Raw genomic sequence first — 24,822 nt, 5'->3', positions numbered from 1 at the left:
ACAAATTTTATAACTGCGTAAGTTCCTTTATTGCTGCTCAAGTGTCATCAAGTTTGGAAGATCTATTCTTTAGTGGGATAAAAGCTATAATCACCAATGTTTTTTTTCCGCTACAATATACAAGACAGGTTGCAACAGTTCTTTTATGATTTGGCAGCGATTTTTGAAACAGCAACAAATAAACTACTGTTATTTCATATATATTGGTTTTGTTGTCCACTCTTTGTCTTTAGACAAAGAATGAAGATATTTATAAGAGACTTTGATACTTAAGTTAATAAATGTTTTAGTAGAATTTAAAAAAAAAATAAATGATCTTTTACCTGAAATGTATATGTATTTATAAAAATGGAATGTAGATAATTTGGTCTTTTTTTATATTATTACAAGTTATTGTTCGATGATGGTGAGTAGTTATCCCTCCATTATATAGGCAATTACTAAATAATGGAGTATTTTTCCCTTTCTATACTATGTAACCATAATGGAGAGTTTTCACTACCACAAAAACGGAAGATAGCAGACAATTAGCAGCTATTTTGACAATCGTCGCTATCTAACGATTTTCCAGCAGTTTCAGTGGTGAACGCAGGAAGAGCAGCTATTTGATTTGATTTTGCCACAAATTTTTGAAAAAATGCTGCTAATCTAAATTTTTTTGGCGATATTTTAATTCCTATTTCCCAAAAACACAACACTCAGCACTCAGCAGCTTCAACAAATAAAAAAAAAAAGAAAGAAAGCAATGTTAAGAGAAGAGAGGGAGAAACAGAGAAGGAGAGGAAAGGGAGGAAGGAGCTGGGCCGGCGCTGCTGAGTTCGCTGCCGCCGTCGCGTTGCCGTGCCGTTAGAAAGCCAGAACCGCAAGAGAAAGAACTGCGAAGAGAGAGGGAGACCGCATCAGCTCACCGCGAAGCCAGCGCCGTCGTCGTCCTCATCGCGGGTCTGCACCGTCGCCTCTTGCCACCGCCGCCACCACTAAGCTTGCTGTCATCGCCACTGAAGCCGAAGAGAGAGAGAGTGTGTTCGCGAAGAGAGGGAGAGCGCGCGCTCACGAAGGAGAAGAACGACGAAGAGTGAAGGAGAAGCAGAAGATGATGAACCCAGGGGAGAAGGAGGAGGTTCGTTCTTGCACCGTCCTGCTATGCCGCCGCGGCTACCGTCGATTGGGGTCAAGGCCGTCGCCGTCGCACCCTGTTCCAGTCGCCATTAGGGTTTTTTGTTGTTGTCATTGATAGCGCCGCCGCTGGGAGGAGCCGAAAGGGGAGAGGAGGTCGCCGTCAAACACGCCGCCACCAGTTACAACCGTCGCCGAAACCAGGACAGATTCACCAATAACTCTGCTTCTTCCTTTCTTGAATATGTTCTGCTTCTATTTTGTTCCAATATTCTCCTAACTTTCTTTCTATGCACTTTGAAATTGGTTTTGCTAATTTTTTTGTACCCAGTAATTGCTTTGCTTCATCGATGGTATGTCTTGCTTGCTTTTCAAATTTAATTTTGCTGCCTGACTGACAATGACATGGGTATTGTACATTTTATTGATTTATTATTTCCTTGGATATGTTGTACTGGCACTTGATAAACTTGTTCTCCACCATGAGGGTGTTGAGATATTATACTCATTAAAACAAAGGTAGATTTCATTACTTGCTTCCTCTCATTTGATGGCGTTTACCTATGTGGGGGTGTGTCGTGTTTGCTTTTCAAATTTAATTTTGCCCAAGCTCCAAGTTGTAACAGTAATGAACATTATTGGTATGCTAGAGGCCTAAGGTATTTTATTAATTTTTTCATGACTGTGCTTGTAAGAGGATCATTTGATTTCAAACTACAGTCAAGTAAGTGCAATCATGTAATTAGAATTAATGTGCCTTAGGATAACTTAGTTATTTTTATGATGGATATGAGAATATTAAGTAATGATTAGCCTTTGCATCTTATGTGAATGGTCCCAATTGAACCTTCTTTACAAGTCTCGTTCTTTCTAATTGATAAATGTTGTTTTCCTCTTGGGAAGTTCATTATGACGAGTATTTGGAGTCAATGTGATCTCAAACTCTGTTTGTTACTGTTGGTTAAGCTTCTATTTTGTAATCTTAGTTGCTCTATTCTTGAAAAATTTGCACTGAGCATGTACAATGGATGATTTGCAGGAGAGGTTGAAGAAAGAGAAGGAGAAAAAAGAACACAAAAAGAAAGAAAGCCCATCTTTACACTATTATAAAGGTTCTTTGTTAACTTATTGTTTGTCCTTATTCTTTGAAGAAAAAATCATTGTGGTCCAGAATTTTGGAGGAGGTAAGAAAACTAGTGTACTTACTGATTCTTGTGTTTTATTATTTGACATATGTTGATCATTTTCACTTATTTATTGAATTGCAAGTTATGATTGTCTGACGTATTCAGATTAGTCTTGCTAAGATTTAATATTTCAAATAACAATATATACATGGGTTAGTAGAAGTCTAATAAGATCAACATAGGTTACATTAATAAGGATGATTAGTTTCTTTTTCCTTATCTCCCTGAGGAAAGGAGCTGAATTAAATCTTGAAGGGACAAGTACCAACCCACTTTGCTTCATTCTCTGAGTGCGTTTGTTGGTATGCTTTAATTATTTCTTCTTATTTTTTGTGTGTGATGTGCTTGGGGTTGAAAGCTTACAAGTTAGATTTTGATAACTAATTATCTATAGAACGAGCTTTATCTTATTGACCATGATGTGTTTAATTAATTCCTGAAATCTGTCATGTAGTTAAAGTAGAAATGGATCTTGTTTAATAGCTATTAAATAACAACCTCACCTGAGGTCCAAAACAAGTCAAAACCACATGCATCCTCTTTTTGTCCATCTTTAAGAAACATGAAGCACCAATACCATGGGGAGTTTGTGAATTGGATATTGATGTATCATGTATGTCTCCATCAGTCGAGTGATTGAGCTCAAAGAGAAGAGTCTTAAAGGGCGTTGCTTGATTACTTTGATTGCAGTGCAGCTACATTTGCCACTGTAACTCTCAGTGGAAGCACATGTAAGTTTGATTTTAATTTTTTGTTCGAGTTATGGAACAGCTTCTACTAAATTCATATTATGATATGTTGCATGTACTAAGCAGCTTTGGCCAGCCTATTAAGGTTAATTGGGCTTATTGTAGCATGTAACATGACGTGAGAAGTACTTTGACTTGAGTGTGTACCTGAATTCAATTCATAGTAACAATAAACTTGTGATAAATTAATTTCAAAAATGCGAAGGTAATGTGGGATCAGAAAACAGGGCAGTCTAGGAGATTTGGCTTTGTTTCTTTTTGAACTCAGCAAGCATGAAATCTTTTTACATTTTTCTCTTATCTTAATATTCTTTGGGATTATGTTGTGTGTTTGTCATGCTAATGTAGTGTCTTTATTTTATAATATACTTTATCAGGATGCCCAAAGTGCCATAATGATTTAACTGGTAAGTTTTTTGTTCTGGAATTGCTAGATTTTTATCTCTTTCATGGTGTCTATGGTTTATGTCTATTATATGTTATATTTGTTTTAGAAAATTTATGTCTCCTTCATCACATATTTTTCTTCTTTATACCTTAATGGAACATCATTTTTTTTTAAAAACTTATGATATCAAATCTCGCTACAAGCTATAACCATGTGATAGCTTAATAATGGAAAATCTTATTCCTACCTTTAAGTAGTTATTTTGTGAAATTTAATATATGTTGCTCCATATTACTGCCGAGGCCTGAAGGTGGCGGGAGCTGATGATGGGGGCCTAATTGGCCAGATATTTGGGCTAAAGGATCAAATAATCGTTTTTTTCCAGTTATATCAGTGCTGAGAAAATATTTTGTGATGATGAGGTTCTCATCATTGATAATGATAGTTTTGTTTGGATTTGTGAACTGCTGTTTTTTTTTTTTTTTTTTGCCCATTCTTAGTTTGTAGTTTACACATTAGCACCTTCTATTATTTATGAAACTGTTAATATTTTTCTGACACTTTAGGTAAGTGGCTTAGAAGTAGACAGAGACACTATAACTGGGCCACTAAAGGGTCTAACAGCAATGATGAAAAGCAGAGTTCGGATTCTAAAAGTGTTGTGGAGTTAACTATTGGAATATCAGGTGAGATTGAATTTGTTGCCTAATTTCTGAAAGTTCATTTGAGATCTACAACATGATTTTTTTTTTCTTATTATAAGTTTAAGGTGGCACTTCAATATATTATGTATTCATGCTACTGATTTGTATCATATATTTCATAGTTGATATTTTTCAAATAATTATTTTTTTAATGTATGGATACTTTTTCATTTATTGTTTGTAGTAGCCTGATTGTGAATTATACTTGCTGGATGATTTTTATTTCATGATTATCTTGTTTTCTAATTGCAGAAGAAGCTCAGCAAGTAACCAGTGATGATGCACCAGAGAAGAATCCTCAATATACCACTGTTTATATTAGCAATCTCGCTCTAGAGGCAAGGGTTTTATTTTTTGGCCATTTTAATATAACCTAGTATTATAGCTATATTGAAAGGTGGAGGGCTATGGCAGTCAGTTGTCTGAATTAGCAGTACAGATCTATTAGGCGGCTAGCTATAAAATGTGATGGATTCCTGCAAGTTAAGTTTAATCGAAAATTACTTATTGGAAGTTCTCATAGGTATTGAAATTGCAGGTTATATCTGTTGGTCTTCATCACCATTTTCATGCCCTTAGTGTTGGAATTATTGAAGATGTTAGGGTGCAACGTGACAAAGGTTTTGGATTTATGAGAAACAAAAGATGGTTGGCTTAGTTGGCTTATACTGGAGTTAGTTTTGCTAGTTTTTTAAGTAATGCATTGCTTGTTAAGTTTTAATTTGATTTATATATTATATTTTTTCTTTAAGAGCAGTATTTACCCTTAGAAAGGATAACACTAGAAAAATACACCAAACAAATGTATGCTTTTTTTTTTTTTTAATTTGATGTATGAAATTGCGGCAGTTCAAAACCGTTGCATTTTTTCAAAAAGCCTCACATAAATTTACGGCATTTTTTTTAAAAATCCACTTACCAAATAGCGGCGGTTTTAGCAAAATCAATTGTCTGATTTGCTGTGGTTGTGCCAGCGGTTCCTTAGAACTGCTGCAAAATCAAATCTCCACTCCTAACTTGCAACGTTTTTGGAACCGCTGGTATACTATTTTGTGGCAGTTAAAAACTGCTGCAAATCCCTATAAAAACCGTTGCTATTTGACGTGTTTCTTGTAGTATTTCTATGGCTGATTTTTTTATATTGGAAGATTAATTAGTTGTGATTTATGTTAATATTATTATATTTTTATGCAGTACGTTAACATATAGAAGGTGCTTGATGTAATTAGAAATCATGAGTAACAATTTTATATAGGACAATGAATTGAACAAAGCTTCCTAAAATTGTCTACCTATACTTTATTTTGGATTTATGTAGCATATGTATCATTAGTCAGATTTTAAATAATATTAAAATTTAAAAATAGAATTTATTCTAATGGGAGAATATTTTAATATTTATTCCATTTTCAAATATCTAATATTTTTCTATTTCTTCATATGGTATATAGTTACCGAACCGCAAAGGGTTAAATAATCTATAGTACATCTTATTCTTTAATTTTATCTATTTGATCATTTCAGGAGATCAAAATTGTACATTCTGAAGGTTTTGTGGATGAAGTGGACATGAATAGAAGTTTGGGTCGTTTTATCTTTTTCAAAATTTTATTTAGTTCCAAATAAGCGTCTAACTAATTTTTTTAAAAAAATAATGTCAAATACACAATTTCATGATTAATAAACAAAAATATTCTTAAAAGATGTATCCCTAACCACATAGCCAGGGTGTATATTGCCTTTAAAAAATTAGACAACATTTTAATTAACTGTTTTCAAAAGCACTCTTATTAATTTTCTAATATAGAATCTTTAAAACAAAAAAAAAGCGACGACTCTTCAGCTTCTCCAATACCATAAATACCACTTCAAAGACATCAAATATCTCATTATATTTTTATTGTATATAGTACTATATATATGTCTGGTGGCTTCTCATCATGCATATTTACAATCTCAAATAAAATTGTTCCTTCTTTATTTGCACATTATTAACTAAAACTCTTGAAATTATATCATCGGATCAAGCCATGGCCTATGGCCAATCCATGGTGACAACTCTTTTAATTGTTGTAACATTGTTGAACACCATGAGCTTCAAGCTAGAAGCTCGTCATGATCTTACGGAGACAACTGAACCGCAGCTACTAAATATGTATTACTGGAACTACATTCCATTCCCAAATATGTACGACCTGAACCACCAACAGCCGCCGCACCTTGCGGCTACGACCGGTGACTCTCCTCCAAGTCTACACATGATTTACCCAAGCTACCATCATCTCATTTTTCCCTCACCGCGGCATCCGCGTCCGTATCCAGAACCGCTTCCATCACTTCCGTATCCACGTCGGCGTGTGCCGCACCCAGGGTGGCCACGGCGGCGTTGGCCACCACCACAACCTGATCATCGCTTTTATTTTGAAAGAAACTAAAATGAAAAGCCTAAGGCAGGCACGGTATTCACCATGTGGCCACTAAATAAAGGTGGAAACTCAAATTGATAACTGAGAATCGTTAAATGATTTAATTAATTTGACTAAATTTTTATCTAACGGCTCTCAACTATCAACTTCACGTGAAGTCGACTACACCTGAGTTTTCACCCTAAATAAATATTTGCATGCATATTACGTAATAATAATTTGGTCATGTGTACGTGCTAGTCCTCATTATAAATAATGGGTGATTATCTATTATTATATCTTTGCCTTCTCCCGGTGTGACAAAAACCTATTGTACTTTGTGTTTTCTTATTAATTATAATTAATTATGTTGCTATTGATATTCTTATTATATATACTTATTCTATTCTACATGATGAACTTGATTTGTAAACATGTTTAAGAACCTAATAATGATGAAGAAATCAAGTTCATCCACATATATGCTTATTTCAACACTGACAACCCTTGGACAGACCATAAGGTTGTTGCCTTGGCTAGAATTACCGCCAAGGACTTACAGGTTTACCGGAATCGAAGCAATGCCTTTAGGTCTCTCCGAAATTGCCTGTGTTGGGAACCACCGGTAGGCAATAGTTTTAAAGTTAATTGTGATGCAAGCTTGTATATGGATTCAAATTTAGCGGGATTTGGGTGTATTATTAGAGATTCTAAGGGAGATTGGATCTCGGGCTGCTCTGGAAGCATTCCCCCTTGGTCTATAATTAGATGTGAATTATTTGCTGCTTGGAGGGGGCTGGTTTTAGCTTGGGATTGCGGTTTGAGGGATATTATATGTGAAACAGATTGCCTTGACATTCTGCCCATCATGCATGAGCTTACAAGTGGGTATCCATCTGAAGTAACAGATTTGGTTCACAAGATTCAGGAGCTTTTATCTCGTCCTTGGCTTGTTCACGTTGAATGGGTGTCTCGAGAAGCAAATAGAGCTGCGGATTGGATGGCTAAATATGGTGCCAAGAGTAACTCTAATCATGTTATTTGGTCTGAGCCTGGTGTTGATCTCCAACGAATCATTCGCTCGGATTTAGAATAGCTTTTGCTTTGTTTCTTTCCTTGTTTAGTCACCCAAAAAAAAAATACTTGTACTGCAAGCAGGGAGAGCGTTAATTAATAAAAAAATGTTTACTAAAAAGGAGTATGTTATGTATACACTAAAATCAGCCATTAAATTCAACTATCAGTATAAAATACATGTTGAAATATAAATACATATAAAAAATAAATTAAATCACATATGTGTTTATATAGAAATACATTGGTGGTTGATTTTAATAGCTAATTTTGATATACGAATAACATTTTTATACTAAAAAACCTTAGCTTGTTTATTTCCGCTGATTAGATTGTTTGATAAGAGTAAACAAATTTTAAACTATCACAGTTGGTAGTTATAACTGTCATAACTGCTTGGCACGCATATAATTTAAGCTGTGCTTCTTTGTAATGATATGATACAATTCCATTCAGTTGCTGCCATTGCAGTAATAATTAACCTTATTAATTTCCTGCTGAACAGAAACCATAACAATTGTGTTGTTCATGGGAATTTTCAATTAAGTGCTACTACCTAAGGGAAGAAAAACTTGGGTTCAATAGAATAATAATACTATAATAGTCAAGTCTCTGATGAATCACTATATCCTTACAAGTCAACAATAATATCTCATCCCATTTTTAATACTCACACAAAAAAAAAAAGAGACTCCTTAGTTTTTCTTTTCAATTTTTTTTCTTGCACACTTTCTTTATTCAAAATGAATTCAAATATCGCTATTGAATATAAAAAGTGCCACATTCCTAGTACTTTATTTGGCTTATATATGGTCAACCACATTATTTTGTTCCTTTTTTTTTTCTTTTGAGAGTTCTTAAATTCCTTCTGCTGGTCAGGTATTTGCTAATATTTTTCATAATAACTGGATTTTATTTATTCTCTAATAGCCCAATATATAGGCAATAATAGATTTCAGCGAAATCTTGATGTAGGCTGAACTAATTTGTTTCAACATGGAGTAACAAAGCGAACTTTGATTTCGGTCACGAAGAAACTAATAATAAAAATATGAGGGGGTAAAAGAACTGAAGGAAGATTATTAAAAAAAATTTCACATAATAAATAAATAAATAAATATTTTCATATTATTATACTAAATATAATTAATAAATACTTTTTTATATTATTATACAAAATATAATTAATAAATAAAAAAAATTTACATAAGATAACCTCACATAAAATAATTGTTATAAATAAAGTCTCAAAATACATGTATAATCCCCTGTTGTCACACTGGAAACTTCGGAAAGGAATCAAGTGAGAGAACATAAAATGAAAAAACATCACATCCAACTCAAAACTTTAAGGTGTTAAGTTAATGGGTCTCTCATCTTATAAACTTCTCACTCTTCCATGTTTTCTTTGATGTGAGACTAACTTCAACACTCTTCACACTTGCAACACTAACACAACCTTGTACTGATCTAAAATTGTTGGCCTTTGCAAATTCAGATTGAGATTCGCACATTGATGATAGAAGGTCGACAACACTCAATTTGTAAATCTAGTGCTGAGACTAAGTTTAGAAGCATTGAAACTGCAGAAATTGATATTTGATGGATCCTCAACTTATTCACTAAGCTCAACATTTAATGTTCTTTAATCTTTAGTGCTAGTCATTTACAGTGACAATATAATTAGTACAGTTATGCTCACAACAAATTCAATTATGCACATTAAATCAATCACCATTAGTATGTAGGAATTGTGTTAGAACCATCATCATTCTGTTAGAATTTCAGTTAGATATATTGCTATATATGAAATTCTATTTTCTGTCAACTCTAGCAGAATCATCTCTGCTTCTTAATCTGTTTTTTGAGTTCTTTGTGCTTAACCCTTCATCACTAGTACCTAACAGAGAAAATTAAACAAATAAAATCACACAAAAATAAATAATTGAGAGAGAGATAGAATTATTAAGCACACAAACAACTGTTGGATGCATTTTATTCATGACGATAGAAAAGCAACACACTGAGAAACAACAAAGATACAATGATAGATATATAATCACCCACATAACTACCTCACACGACTCATAATAATTTATTACGAAACATAGTGCATGCATATATATATTATATATATTAACATGCAATTTAGACTACCCAACATAACATTGTTAGGTGTTTTCACTTTCTAGCTTAATTAGTTTATGGAGTAACGAAATAGGGGAACACATGGGGTATTTCTTTCCTTTCTTTCTCCTCAGGGTTATGGGGCCTTCCATGCTTTTGTTTGTGGTGATGATCATGAGGATGAGGATGAGGATGAGTGTGTGCTTTTCCCTTATGTATTTCAGTAGATTCGGCAGTGGAATCCAGAGAGCTTGGAATATAGTAGTTGGGGTAATACGTGTTTAATTGTGGTTCGACAAGTGTTTCATATGAATAAATACTTGGATCCGTCTCTTCAGTTGTATGAAGAAGACGACGACCTTCTAAACTTAAACTCATTAAGCTTAGCATTGTCACAACAATCAGGAAGGCTTTGCCATACGCCATGGCTTGATCAGATGATATGATAGGAGAAGGAGGATTTTTGTGTGGTGACATTGTGTATGAGAACCCATGGGATTTATATAGTTTCATCTTATCAAACAAACAAATTTAATAATATAATTGGATATTATTAACTGCACTTGAAGTGGCGGTTAGGGTTTTCGAGAATGTCAAGAGTCACCGCAAACTTTTCTTATTCGCTTCAATTTAAATATAGGAACAATGTCAAAATCAATGTTCTAAAAATCGAATCGATTATCGAATCATTCTAATTATTGATTTATTGGTTTATAGATTTAACTAGTTCGATGGTGGTTGAATCACAAAAATTGTTTTATAATAAAATATTAAATAAAATATAAATAAATACATTAAAATGTAATTATAGTCTAATATAAATTTTAAAATATCATCCAAATTAAAAGTATTAGGAAGAAGAAAAATTTTCTCCTAAACATTTTTAGAAGTTTGTGATTGACTATCATTAGATCCACGAGAAAGAGAAGGTTCATTCGAAGCTGAATTATTTTTACTATTATCATTCTTAGGTAGTTCTTGGTTGATACTATCATCTATACCTAAAAATTACTAGCAATTCAATAACAATACAATACAATTACAATATCACAACAACCCACACCAGTAAGAGGAGAGGGGTGAGAGTGGAGATTCGAGAGGAGAGGGGTGAGTGGATGATTAGGGTTTCCCTTTCAGCATTCAAAACATAGCGTTTTTGCCAAATTTCAAAAATCGGCCGGGTCACGGTTCGATTTGACGGACCAATTTTTTGGTCGGTTCGGTAGTTCAAATCCGGTTTTTAGATTTTTGGTCTTCTGTCCTAACCTTGTTTGTCAACGATTTTCGATTTAACTGACCGGTTTTCAGATCATTGGTAAAAAATAAAAAATAAAAAAAATATCATTCACCTATTTTTTTCCGGTTGAAAACTCAGGCACAATCAACTTCACGTGAAGTTGATAGTTGAGAGCGGTTAAATAATTAAGTTGACTGATTTTAACTAAATTTTCATCTAACAACTTTCAATTATATATCAACTTTACGTAAAGTTAACTGCACTTGAATTTTTACATTTTTTCCCTCCTTTTTCTTCCTTTTCATTTTATCAATTATTACATCTTCATTTCTATCCATCCTAGACTTGATATACAATAAAAAAATGAGTTCAACTAGGAAGTTAATTTTGTTTAATTTCATATTCTAAATTCTAATCCTAAATTCTCTAAAAGTAAAAATAAAATAAAAATAATTTTACAATAAAAATGGCTATTATTAACTATTTAAAAATTCATTCTCGCTATATTTTCCATTATAAATTTATGGTGATTTGATTAATTGCTTGCAAACAAATATTTGTCACGGTCGCTCGTGGTGTACGTTCACCAAAGTAAAGTGTTACTATATTTATTTGTCCATTGCTATCAACATTTGGTCACAAACAATATATATAATGAGTTACCGTAAAGAATAATATAAAAAAGTTTCCACGGCGCTCATGGTTTTTACCAAAAGGCTAATGTAAATTTTGTAACCCATATTCACATCCGATTTTTGGAGGAATCCGAAATTAGTAATAATTAGAATAATAGTTTTTTAATAATACACCATTTAATAATAAGTAAGAGATATATGTCCCCCTTAATACGTTTATAATGGACCGGTACGTGTACAAATTTAACAGCTAACTATTTTATAAATTAAATCATGTTACCTATTTGAAATCATTATATATATCTTGACAACAAAGAATATAACTTTTAGTAGTAAACATTAAAAGTTAATTTTAGTATTTAAATTTATAATTTAAAATTAAAATAAATTTATAATATAAGATCTAAAATTTAAGATAAATAAAATAATTAAAAAAAAGTAACTAATGTTAGCTTAAAATAATTAATTATCTAGTAATACTCATAATTATATATATGTCTCTTTAGTCAACATATCATCTTCATTACTATTAAACATTTTTTACTTCATTTTAATTTTTTAGAGAGAGAGAGAGAGAGAGAGAGAGAGAGAGAGAGAGAGAGAGAGAGAGAGAGAGAGAGAGAGAGAGAGAGAGAGAGAGAGAGAGAGAGAGAGAGAGAGAGATTATAAATTACGGTGCCAATTGCCAAATAAGGAATTTTTTTTTTCTGTTTTCGTTAATATATAGTATTGTTTTTGTCTTGTAAACTTTGGGCCTAAAATGAATTACGAATATCCATCCAATCAAGGTCAGAAAAAAAAAAAGCAAATGAGTCTTGTTTGTGCTTGCTTTATTTAGCAAGAGGAATAATAAGAGGCTGGTTTAAATAAACACAAGAAGCACTAGTTAGCAACTTTTAATTAAGGGGTCAAATTAAAATGTACATAGCAAAGGAATTGAACATGGCTCCAAATTAAATTATTAAAGCTAAGCCAAAAAAGATGGATGATAATATATATAAGAGATAGGAAAATTTTCAAATGTACTAAAAAATACCAGTGTTCTAGTTGTTTTAACCGTTAATTTTAATTAATATATCAACGGTTAAAATAACTGAAATACTGGTGTTCCGATATACTTAAAACTCTTTCTATAAGATGTGGCATGGAGACAAAAGCCCAAATTAAATTTTAGTTGTACATATATATATTTGAAACCTCTCTATCTATAGGGCTATAGGGAGAACGGAACATGGTAATAACAACTTGAAATAACGTAGGAACTGCCAACAACGTAACCCCATGTGCAACCATGTGCGTTCCGTTCCCACCACAATCCTCCAGCTAAGAATAATTGCATTTTATTTTATTTATATCTATCTATATGCACCAAATTAATTACTAGGAAGGACACAATCCTTGTAATCATTTATCCAAAATTTGATTTTTTCTGTTTGTCATTGTACTGTATAAATATTATCCGCCATTAATTAAATGCATGAAAATTCTGCTAGCTTCATCATACTGATTATATAAAATTAAAGCGTTTCATATTATTAATATTTATATTTGTAAGAATTTTAAATTAATAGACAATTAAATAATATATGTTCATACTTCAATCAATGTCTTATACAAATCAAATCAGAAATTATTATTAGCATCTATTATGCATATATATCAGGATCAGATAATTATTCCTGCTCAAAAATAAAATAATTCACTGCTTCAAAAGTTAAGCAATCCTAACTATCACTATAATAAAATATTATTTTTATGATAAATTCTTTTACTGTTTAACGACAGTTTTAATTGTTACTAAATTTTTTACTACAATTAAAAAAATGTCACAAATTTAAGTGCCACCATGTGATATAGTAACGATTTTGGATCATCGTTAATAAAAACCATCGCTGAATTATTTGTGACAATTTTTAAAGTATAAAATTGTCATTAATTTGTAACACTTGTCAAAATATTTTTTAATATTGTATTTCGCAACAATTTAAAACCGTCATTACATTATTAAATCTTGTGACAATTTTATTCCTATATTTTATTATTATTTTACATCATTAGAATATTTTTAGCAACGGTTTAAAACTGTCACTAATTACTAATTTGTGTGACAAAACTTTTTTTTATATTTAGTGATTGTTTTAAATCGTCACAATATATTTAACGAAGATTTAAAATCCTAAAATAATTGAACAACTAAGCTATTTACCTATTTGATAACATTGATTTTTTATTTCAAATTCCAAGGAGAAAAGATTAAACTCTTGCAAGCTTTTTTGTATATAAGATCAACAAAGTAGTTGATTAATTAGTGATGATCAAACTCTAAAAGTTGCATTCATGTGTCAACTAAAAGTCAAGATCCTATATAAAGGTAGCATGCGAGAGTCAAGGTCCTATACAACCTAACTGCTGATCATCATCATCCATATCATCATGCTTCTCAACCTCATCTTCTTCTTCTACCATCCTTTTGCTTTTATTTGCTTATTATTTGTCTTTTATTAAGATCAGCACTAACTAAAGATCACAAAGTTAATACATCAACCAGTACAAACAAATAAATTGCAGAGGTAATAATGCTAAATTAATAGTGATATAATGATAAAAGATAACTAATAAAGTTGAAAGAATTAAACTTAAAATTTACCAATACACTTATTAATAAAAATAAAAAATAATGCAAAATAGATCAAAGTTGAAGAAAAAATTAAAAAAAGTAATAACAACTTCATAAATGCAAATAAGATAGAAAAACTAGCACAATATTTAAAAAAGAAAAATAAGAATTATTATTAGTATCTATTATGCATATATATCAGATCAGATAAATTAAATAATATATTTTCATACTTCAATCAATGAATTATACAAATCAAATCAGAAATTATTATTAGTATCTACTATTATATGCATATATATCAGATGGGACAAATTATTCCTACTCAAAAATAATATAATTCACTTCTTCAATAGGCTAAGCAATCCTAGCTATATTGCACATACACACAGCAGGGATATAGCTATATATTAGCTAGCTTGCTTTATTAATGAATTGAACTATACAAGAGAAAATGTGAGTCCATTCATAATTTCTCTTATAACAAAACTCTTATGCTATGTGAGTACTACGACTTATCAGCAAAATTCATATTCATAGTAGTGGGGAATATTATCAACATATTATTTGTAGCCGAATGACTTGTCATGATCAATGGCTTAAGGAGCCACATGGACTGTATCTAGATCTATTGCAAGAAAGATGCAACCAACTTCTTATATATATATATATATATATATATATATATATATATATATATATTGTTTTTCTATTACTTTTAAAAAATTAATTTTTATATTTTTCAATTAAATTTTACCTAAAAAAATTAAATTAAAAATAATAAATTACTAATAAATATAAACAATTTTCCATAAATTATTTAATTTTGTAATTATAAAATAAATAAATTTAAATTAAATTAGATATGATGCCAAAATTATTATATTATTATGTACATAATAATCTTATTTATGAATTAGTTATTTATACATATTAGTAAATTTATTTATTGTCTCAATCTAATTTAATTTGATTTAGACATAAAAATTTATGTTTAAAGTATTCTTTTTTTATGTATAATTCTAATAGAATGGTAAACTTTTTTTAATTTTGTATTAATATCATAAATTATCTTTTATTTTATTTTTTTAATTATTAATTTTTATTTTATTATTTTTATCATTTTTTATATACATACCTATCATTGACTTACTACTACTATTATATTAATTTATTCTCTTTTTCTTTTTTCTTTTTCTTCTTTTTCTTCTTTCATTTTATCTTTTTTTATTATAATTAATTACCACTGTGTATTATTTTTGCAACTCTTAATCTTATCTATCACATTTGTCCATAACTATATGTTATATTAACTTTTAATTATGATTTGTTAAAGATCTGTTAAAAATTTTTTATTTTATTTGTGTTTTTGAATATCGAAATGTATGTGTAAATATTTTCTTCATTATTCTTGATATATGGTTTGATTGACGAATAATAGCAAATACTTAATAATTTTAATAAGTTAAACAAATTAAGAAATGAATTAATTCATATTTATTGTAGTTACACTCAAAAGTAAATATTATTTTAAAAATAAATTAAAAAATATCTTATTAACTCACATGTAAATCATCTGATCTATACTCTTATAAATATAATTAGAGGATAAATTTAATTTCTTTTATAATGAGCATTTTTTAAATTATGTAATATATATAAAAAATCACATATTTTTATATATCATGAAGATTAAAAATTAAAGTTAAATAATATAATATTTTTTGGTTTAACAAAATTGAAATAAAACATAAAGATAAACATGAAGGCTAAAAAAAATAGAAAGACTCTAGAGAATAGTAATGTTGAATATCATGCTCTTATATATAAGAATATTAGGGTTTATTACATTATATATTCTCTCAATGTCACATAACAAAAGTAAAATTTTATAATTATTTTTATTATTTATTTTACTTATTTTTAGTTTAGTTGTTTAAATTAGACTTTATAATTATTAAGTTATTTCATTTTTTATCCGAGTACATACATTACATCGTAGTTTTAATAATTAAGGTAAATTGTAAAAAATGAATAAATTTGTATTTATTTTTTTACACTAAAAAATAAATACTATTATAAAATCGTAATTTTAATAATTAATGTTAATTTTTTAAAAAATAAATTTATATTTATTTCGGTTATACTTAAAAATGAATACTACTAAAACCAAATGAAAACTTATATGGTCAAAGATGCAGAAAAGACAAAAAAAAAAAATTTATATTCTAACATGTATTTTATACTGGTGGCTGATTTTGATGGCTGATTTTGGTATACACGTAGTATAACTCTTAAAACTTATATGGTCAAAGATGCAGAAGAAGACAGAAAAAAAATGTATACGTTAAAACAGTGAAAAAATATGTGTTAGTTATAAAAAAGGAAAAGTCTAGGAGGCCAGCAGTTTTGTTGAATTTTGGCCAGCATGTAGCCAGCAGAGAAAGGTGAGTCATTGGATGAAAACTCACATCAATCTCACACCATTAGATCATCATTGATGGCTATTTGATGGTTACTAATCACAAAAGTTGCTGGCCCCTATCATTGCTCTATAAAAAATTATGAAAACTGTTTTTGGGGATCGAGATGAATGGATTTTGTTATGGTTTTCTTATTTCTTTGAACCATAATTGTTCATGGCAGCAGACATGGCTAATACTACCGTTCAAATATTTTTTGTTGACATCTGAACGACCAAAATCTCACGGAATATCATGTTCTGTTTCCGTACGACGGAACACCACAACATCTTCGCATAATATAAAGTATTATTGGTGTTCCAGTTATTTCAACTGTTGATGTGAATTATAAAAAATATATATAATATATATTAATTAAAATCAACGATTAAAATAACTGGTGCAAACGGTACTCTTGGTGTACTTGAAATGTTTCCTAAAGCATTTCAGCTAAGGAAGAATGTGAGAGGCCGCCGGGAGACAAGACCTAGAAGTCCGGTAAGACATTTGAAGAGCCTCCCAAGAAAAAAAAGAAAAAAAAAAGAAAGAAAAAAAGAGAGAGTGAGTGAGTGAATGAGTAGTGTACTACTGTGTGTCTAAATGGACCACACACAGAGCCATCAGCCATGCATGAGAGTGGCCATATTCCTTCCGTTGAACACGCTTCCATATCCATCCACGCACTCCAACATTCTTCCTTTTTTATTTTTCTTTTTATTATTACTCATCAAAAATATCATCATTAATATTATAATAATTTTAAGATAAATAATTTTATAATATGTTATCAGAATTTTATGTTCAAAAATAAAAATTCAATTCTCGATAAACTCTCAAAAATAAAAATAAAAATAACATACGATAAATAATAATAATAATAATAATAAAAACCTATACAAACGGTTTCATGGCATCACTCACCCCACTCCTCTTCCTTTCTTTTTATTTTTATTATTACGCTTATCTATTAGCCCATTGCTTTTTTATATCAAGCTTGCTAGTAATTAAAACAAAAGTCTATACATGCACTGTTTTCAGACATTTATTCATTTCACCATACGAACCTTGATTAAGCTTTGTTTAATTCTAGGCATCAAGTGATTTCTTGCTCCATATTTTTGTTACATAATTTGGACCGGCACGTAGTTAAATTTAGATATAATTGATAATTTTTTACACGATCTCACTAGGTGAATAATAAGAAATGTAAACAACGTGAACAACGGATTGTATTTCAGTTTCACTAACTATTTAAAATAAGAATTATATCTAATTAATTTAAAATTTAATTTTTAAAATTAAATTAACCTTTTTTTAATCTATTATTTACATTTACATTATTTAAAAAAAAGCATTATTTTTCTATATTTCTCTTTTTTCACAAAATTTTTTGGACTACTTATCAATCAATAACCAATTCAAATCCGAATGAGTTATCGTATGCTTTGAATCCAATATTTATTTAAGTTAACACAAGTTAACAAATCTACCAGTTCAAATTAATTATTTGGATATAAAATTTAAAATATAAATATAGAAAATGATTTGATTATGAAAATAAGAATAGAGACATAAAATATTGTTATCTTTTTTTTTTTGTCTTTTAAAAAATAATTACATATCGTAACCACCTCTTTTTGTATTTAAGGCCTGATTTTCTCATTGTATTAATGATAAATATAATTTTAAAAAATTAATTATTCTAATTCTAATATATTTTTTCCAATTTTTTTCACTTAAACTTTTAAATCTTTACAAATACATCCTTGAAACCAAAACGATTGGCCTAAAGGAGGTAAAGGGAATCACAACAGACATCTTCGTATCTTATTCCTCACATATATAATAAAGACTAGAAGTGTGGCCAAAATCCTAGCTTCTTAGTTCCAAACAATTTTATATGGAACAAGGGCATGTCTGTTGTTTTATGATATAAAAATATACAATAATATTTGAAAAATACTTAAAAATTTATTTAAATAATTTAAAATTTATTAATTATTATTAAATAATTATATAATTTTAAATATAACAAATATATAATTATAAATATTATATAATTAATATTATATTATATAAAATAATTTTAGATATTATCTTATTAGAATTACCGAAAAGTATGGATGCATGCCATAGCAATACGATGTCATTAAATAAGTAAATAAAAAATATTAGAAAATTATTATAATTTTTTTATTATCTAATTATTAATTAAATTTTTTAATATAATTTTTTTAATTTAATAATATATTTTATTTTATATTTTTAAATATTAATAAGTAATTGAATGAAAAATAATAAAATAATGAATGCAGCTGTCACGCGCTTCCAGTTGCACCATTTATGCCGGTGCAGCTAATTTATGTGGTGATAGTCTAATAATTAAAGCAAACTCCTACTTTATTGACTCCATATACTAGCTACTAGTACAGTAATTTTAGAAAGTGTAACGTTAGAGAGACCAAAAACAGTTAGAATTTGTTTTATTTAGTATTTATTAATTGTGGTAATAATTTATAAATGTTAAATAAGATAAGTTATGGCTATTTTTGATTAATTTTTTTTATTATCAAATATTTTTATTTTAAAAAATCAGTTATATTTTTTTTAAAGATAAATATTATTTTATTAATATAAAATAAAAGTGTTTTCATAAAGAAGTACGAAAAAATTGAGTATTCCCATTTATCATCAACTGTGACCGAAAGACTAAGAGCTCAAAGAAGAGTAAAGTAAGAGTAAAGAAAATTAGCAGCATTTATCAGGTATGGTTCACGAGTTTACGCACTAAATTGCTGGCTTCTTTCACTATCTCTGGTGCCCGAGCTTATTACCTCCTCAAAAAAACACACTGATTCCTCGCTTTCCAAGTGCTCCAACACAGCGCCGCTATGAGGAGGATCTTTTGTCTACCGTCAATTGAGCCGCTACCAGGATAAGACTCGTTGTCACCAATTGAAAAATGTCTCTTCTTCTCTCATCCATAAGTCAGGGGTTATTAAGCTTAGACTCCATATTATTGAAGACAGAGGGCATTGGAATAAAGCATGAGAAATTGATTCAGCCTTCAACATACATCTTGGACAAGTGGCCTGGCAGGAGTAGATACGAACCGGTTGTGAACTTGTTGCAACACCGAAACTTTTCATGAAGACGTTTCCAATGAGTTATAGATCAAATGGCATAATTTCCACATACTCATTTAAGAAGTTGCGGGTTCGAGTCAGTTATATTATTTAATTTAACATTTACAATTGTATATTTATTATATTTAATGTTATTTAAATATTTTAGTAATAATTAAAAAAGTAAAATAAATTAATTTTAGATTATTTTAATAACTTTTTTTATTATCTGTCAAATATGTTTGAGTTAGCTAGTAATAATATTAAAATGAAAACCATTATTGTTATTTAAAAATAATATTTTCACTTTTTATATATTTTTTATAGTATAAAAGTATATTTTTTATTTTTTATATTTTATCAAACATTGATAAAAAAATATAATATTAAAAAAATATAGACTAAACCACCAAAAGTAACCATGAAAGATTGATTCGCTGACAAAAGTAACCATAAAATATCATAACACCTCATATGCCTATAAATGATTAGATCTGTTTGACAAAAATAGCTTCATACACAAACCATACTCTTATAGCTTTGATTTCACCTTTAATCTTCTTCTCAACCTTCATGGTCATGTTAACATTCCTCTCCCTATGGTCTATTGGAGCAATCGTCTATTGGCTATTTTTGACAAACAAAACTAATCAATTATGGACATATGAGGTGCTATGATCTTTTATGGTTATTTTTGTCAGCGAATCAATATTTCATGGTTACTTTTGGTGGTTTAGTCTACATATAAAAATGTTTAATTATAACATTATTCATTCGTAATTGTAATAATATTGATTTGCATTTCTAAAGCGAAAAAAGAAAATTCTAATATATACAATTGGATGCATCAAAATAACACACATTGAACTGAATAGCTAAATTAATTACTGGAATTTAAAAAACAACTTGTAAATTCATTTTTCTTTGCACTTTTCCCAAACATATATAAACTCTAGTACATAGTTAAATTAAAGATAAAATATATGTTTTGTCAATAATTTTCGTAACAAATTTTAAGAATATCTATAATATTAAATTTATAATAATTTTATCCTCGACTTTTGAAATATATTCCATGTATATCTATACGATGGAGCTGCCTATTAATAATAGATCATTGTGAAATATATACTAAATATTAGGGATAAAAAATGTTACAAGTTTTTGAATTTTGTGAAAATTTTAAATCATATTAAAAAAATATGGCCAATATGATCTGAAATTATTTTTTTTCAAACATTAAATTGAGAGTGCCAACGAGTAATAGCTCAAATGGCATAGTCTCTCCATACTCAATTAAGAGGTTGCGGGTTCGAGTCTCCTATCTTTGGTAAAAAAAAAAAAACATTAAATTGAGAGTAAAATTAATCCAAATTAAATATTAAAATATCTTTAAAAATGATTACTTTATAATAGACTACATACACAACATTAGACAATAGATATAGGTTATAAAAACATTTGCCATGTTACAGATACGTACATGAATGATTAATGCATGCAATAGTAATAATGGCAAATGTGCACAATAATAAGTACATGGAGTGTGTCGAAGAGATAGATATAGGTAAGTTAAGTCTCTGCAACAAGGCACGTGAGTTTCCATTGCATTAGCATATACTGTATAGTTTACCTCTCTCTGTTGCTACACTCTGCTACCTGCACCTTGCATTTACTCAACCCCATGCCAATTACCACATCGCAGCAAATCACCCAGGCTTTGCACTTTGCAACAACAACACTCATTTTTAATGCCAAACTTTTAGTACTATATATATATATTATTTAATTTATATTTTTATGATAATTATATATTTATTATTATTAGTATATATCTTTTGCGGTCATTAAATTTTTTTTATCGATATTTATATAATTATTCCAAAAAAATTTTAACAACAAAGCATAAAACAACCAATATTTAATTGTCGTTAAATATGTTGGTGGTTACTTTTATTGTCGCTATATATATATATATTTGTGTCGAATTTGTCAAAGTTGATTATTTTTTAGGATAAATATTAAATATTTAAAAGTTACTTATTTATGTATTTTTAAAATTAAATATTAATTTTTATTAATAAATTAAATAATTATATATAAACATCATAGCAATTATATATATATAATAGACATGTTGATGTGTCGACAGTAGAATTAAACGTCATAATCAAGCATCACATGGCATGGCTTTCGTGAACCCTGGATCCGAACTTTCTCACCCTTCAATCTCTTGGGACCGCTTATTATATAGCTTGATAGCTAGCTAAGGAGCCCAGCCTCACCAACTTATATACAAAGCTAAAGCTAACTTCTTCTTTTTCTTTTTTCAATTTTTAATGCTATTTAAGTATTTCATCTCTCTAATATAAAAATTTTGGGGGTCAAAAATTTAATATAAAAATTTAATATCAAACTCATCTGATGCAATTCTTTAAATTTTTTAAGGTTATATCTCATTTTTTTCATGATTTATTAAAGTAGAAAAACTATTTATAGGTGTTGATATTGTAGAAGTTATATGTTCTTCTTCTTGAACATTAGTCTTCATTTTAAAAAATACATTAATTCTTTAATTTTTTATCATTATTTTATATAAAAATTTGAATATATATTTTGTAAAATATGTGAAAAAAAATTAAAAAGATAAATATTAAAATTTATAATATTTATTGATTTTTTTATCAATTTATATAAATATAATAATATCAATACTTATTGAATATTCCAATATTTTTTATCATATAAAAAATTAAATTAAATAAATAGTAATATATAAAATAATATTAAATTAAATAAATAAAAATACCTAATTTTAAAATAAGAAGCAAAAAAAAATATGAGATAAGAATTAAACCTAAGTCCCTTGGATTATAATAAAACATTTCAACCAAATGAACTATTCTTTATTTTTTAAAAAATTACTACTAATTTTTTTATAAAAAATTTGGGAGGACCATATAGCCCCATTGCCCTAGTTAAACTTCGCCGCTGTCTCATATGATAAGAGTTTAAAATTTTATAATTTTTTTTTTAATATTAGACTCTGATATGAGACTTTTTTTTATATATATATTACTCGTATATACGAGACTCATAACATAGTATCATCGGTTAAGAGTTGGCGTTTTGACGGTTTTATTTCGTGCTTCACTTAGTGATATTTTATTCGATATTTTAACATTAGTTAGAATTTTTTACTGATCAAATGTTAGTAGTTATTTTTGATTGGTCGAATGAATAAAAATACTAATATAAAAAACTATAAAACATAGAGAAGTAGTCTTTAAATAATTTATAATATTATTAAAATGATTAAAAGAGAGAATGAGTAAAACACATTATAATTATTATTACTGAAAGAAGCAAAAAATGTTACGAAGTACTAGTACATACAGGATTGATCGAATGTAGAAATATAGGATTATTGCTTAATGTAGAATGCATGTGTTCATGCTATTGCTATGGATAGCGGTGGGGAGCATATATATACATGGAGAGAGAGAAGGGATGAACTCTGCTTAATTAATTGCTTAATTGCTTGCATTGTGTACACACGTGTTGAGGCATTTATGTGCACTATATCTAGCTTTATACTTTCATATATAGCTTCCTAGGGCATGGCCCTTCCTACCTTGCACATGCACATGCACCACCACACTACTAGGGCTTATACTACATATTAATTAAGATAATCATTATTATTTTATGGAAAACGAATGCTACAATCATCCTTCAAAAAATATATGGTAGGTGTCGATTTTTTACTCCTCTTATTTATTCAGAAGAAGTATTCTAAGTTCTTTTTGTATTTGTTCAGACCATTTAATTTTCCTTAATTCTTAAGTTGATAAGAGAAGAAGAATTTTAAAACAACGGTTAAATTATTTCTATATAATCTTAAGATTAGGCATACTTCAAATTATAAAAATAATGATTGATGTAATTATTATGTTAGACCGTATATACCAACATTCTTTAAATGTGAACTTTTTTCTAAATTTTTCGTTAGAAAAGGTATATGTTGACAATGAAAATACTAAACAATGTGAATAATAGATATATTGGATGTTTATTTTACTAGGTGTACGAATGGTTATTTTAATATTGAAATTTAGGTGAGTAATTTGGAGGTGTAATGTGTTTTTATTTGATTGGTGGTTGTTCATGTTGTTCAAAAGTTGATCAAAACAAAAATCTACCGAGTCCCGCTAGGGAGACAATGGCTTATTTGTACAATGTGTACAATGAGTTATATGAGTTACAAAATGAACATTCCCATACTATCTAGAATAATCATCCGAGTACTAGGAATAATAAACATCTTCCCAAAAGCTTAAACTGATTCTTGGGTTCACCAAGAATCAAACTCTTGACCTTTCGGATCTAGAGTTCTAATACCATGTCATAATACCACTCATTCCAAAAGCTTCAACTGATGGAAAAAGATAATACTAATGGTTATATCTCTAATACTCCCTAAACTTCCATTGTACACATTGTACAAATATTCCATTGGCTCCCCATACTTTCCCAAACCTAAATTCTCTTTTTAGACTAAAATTCAGGTTTTTGCTTAAAAATAATTTATTCAATCTTTTTCTTGAATTTCAAATTCCGTCTCAAAACCAAAAAAAAAAAAAAATCCTTTTGACAATAGAGATACATGAGAATATATATTCAATTCTATTATAATAGTAATTAAAGTGTATTTTATAGTTGCTATTATTTGATTGCTCTATATATGTGTTCATCAATCAATCAAATTTTATACTCTATAAGTGCATTCTCTTCTTCTTCTTTTTTTTACTGAAGAAAATTTCATTTGTGGGAAAAAATCAATGGAGATTTACATATAGAAATGGAAATATTAGATCTAATTCTTAAAAAAATATTCTTTATGTTAAATTATATGCTGAGAATAAGTACAAATTTGTATTACTAACAATTTTAATAACAAATAGAAATATAAGTAAATATTAATCTCTTAAGTTTT

General features: G+C 28.8%; 1 long non-coding RNA gene across 4 annotated transcripts; it reads left to right on the top strand.

The window, feature by feature from the left end:
• The first annotated feature begins 419 nt into the window (after positions 1–419).
• Positions 420–5,020, top strand: LOC112733945 (uncharacterized). Of its 4 annotated transcripts, none has more exons than XR_011880393.1 (6): positions 420–2,228; positions 2,932–3,034; positions 3,430–3,459; positions 4,007–4,126; positions 4,397–4,482; positions 4,683–5,020. It is a non-coding gene; the product is annotated as an uncharacterized lncRNA (long non-coding RNA). The 4 variants fall into 4 exon arrangements; XR_011880392.1 differs by having other exon boundaries at positions 443–2,300; XR_011880391.1 differs by having other exon boundaries at positions 504–2,228; positions 2,758–3,034.
• Positions 5,021–24,822: the final 19,802 nt, after the last annotated feature.

Source organism: Arachis hypogaea, chromosome 3 (assembly GCF_003086295.3).
Source record: "Arachis hypogaea cultivar Tifrunner chromosome 3, arahy.Tifrunner.gnm2.J5K5, whole genome shotgun sequence".
Classification (NCBI taxonomy): Eukaryota; Viridiplantae; Streptophyta; class Magnoliopsida; order Fabales; family Fabaceae; genus Arachis; species Arachis hypogaea.
The sequence above is the reverse complement of the archived record's forward strand: the minus strand, read 5'-3'. Positions and strand labels throughout refer to the sequence as shown.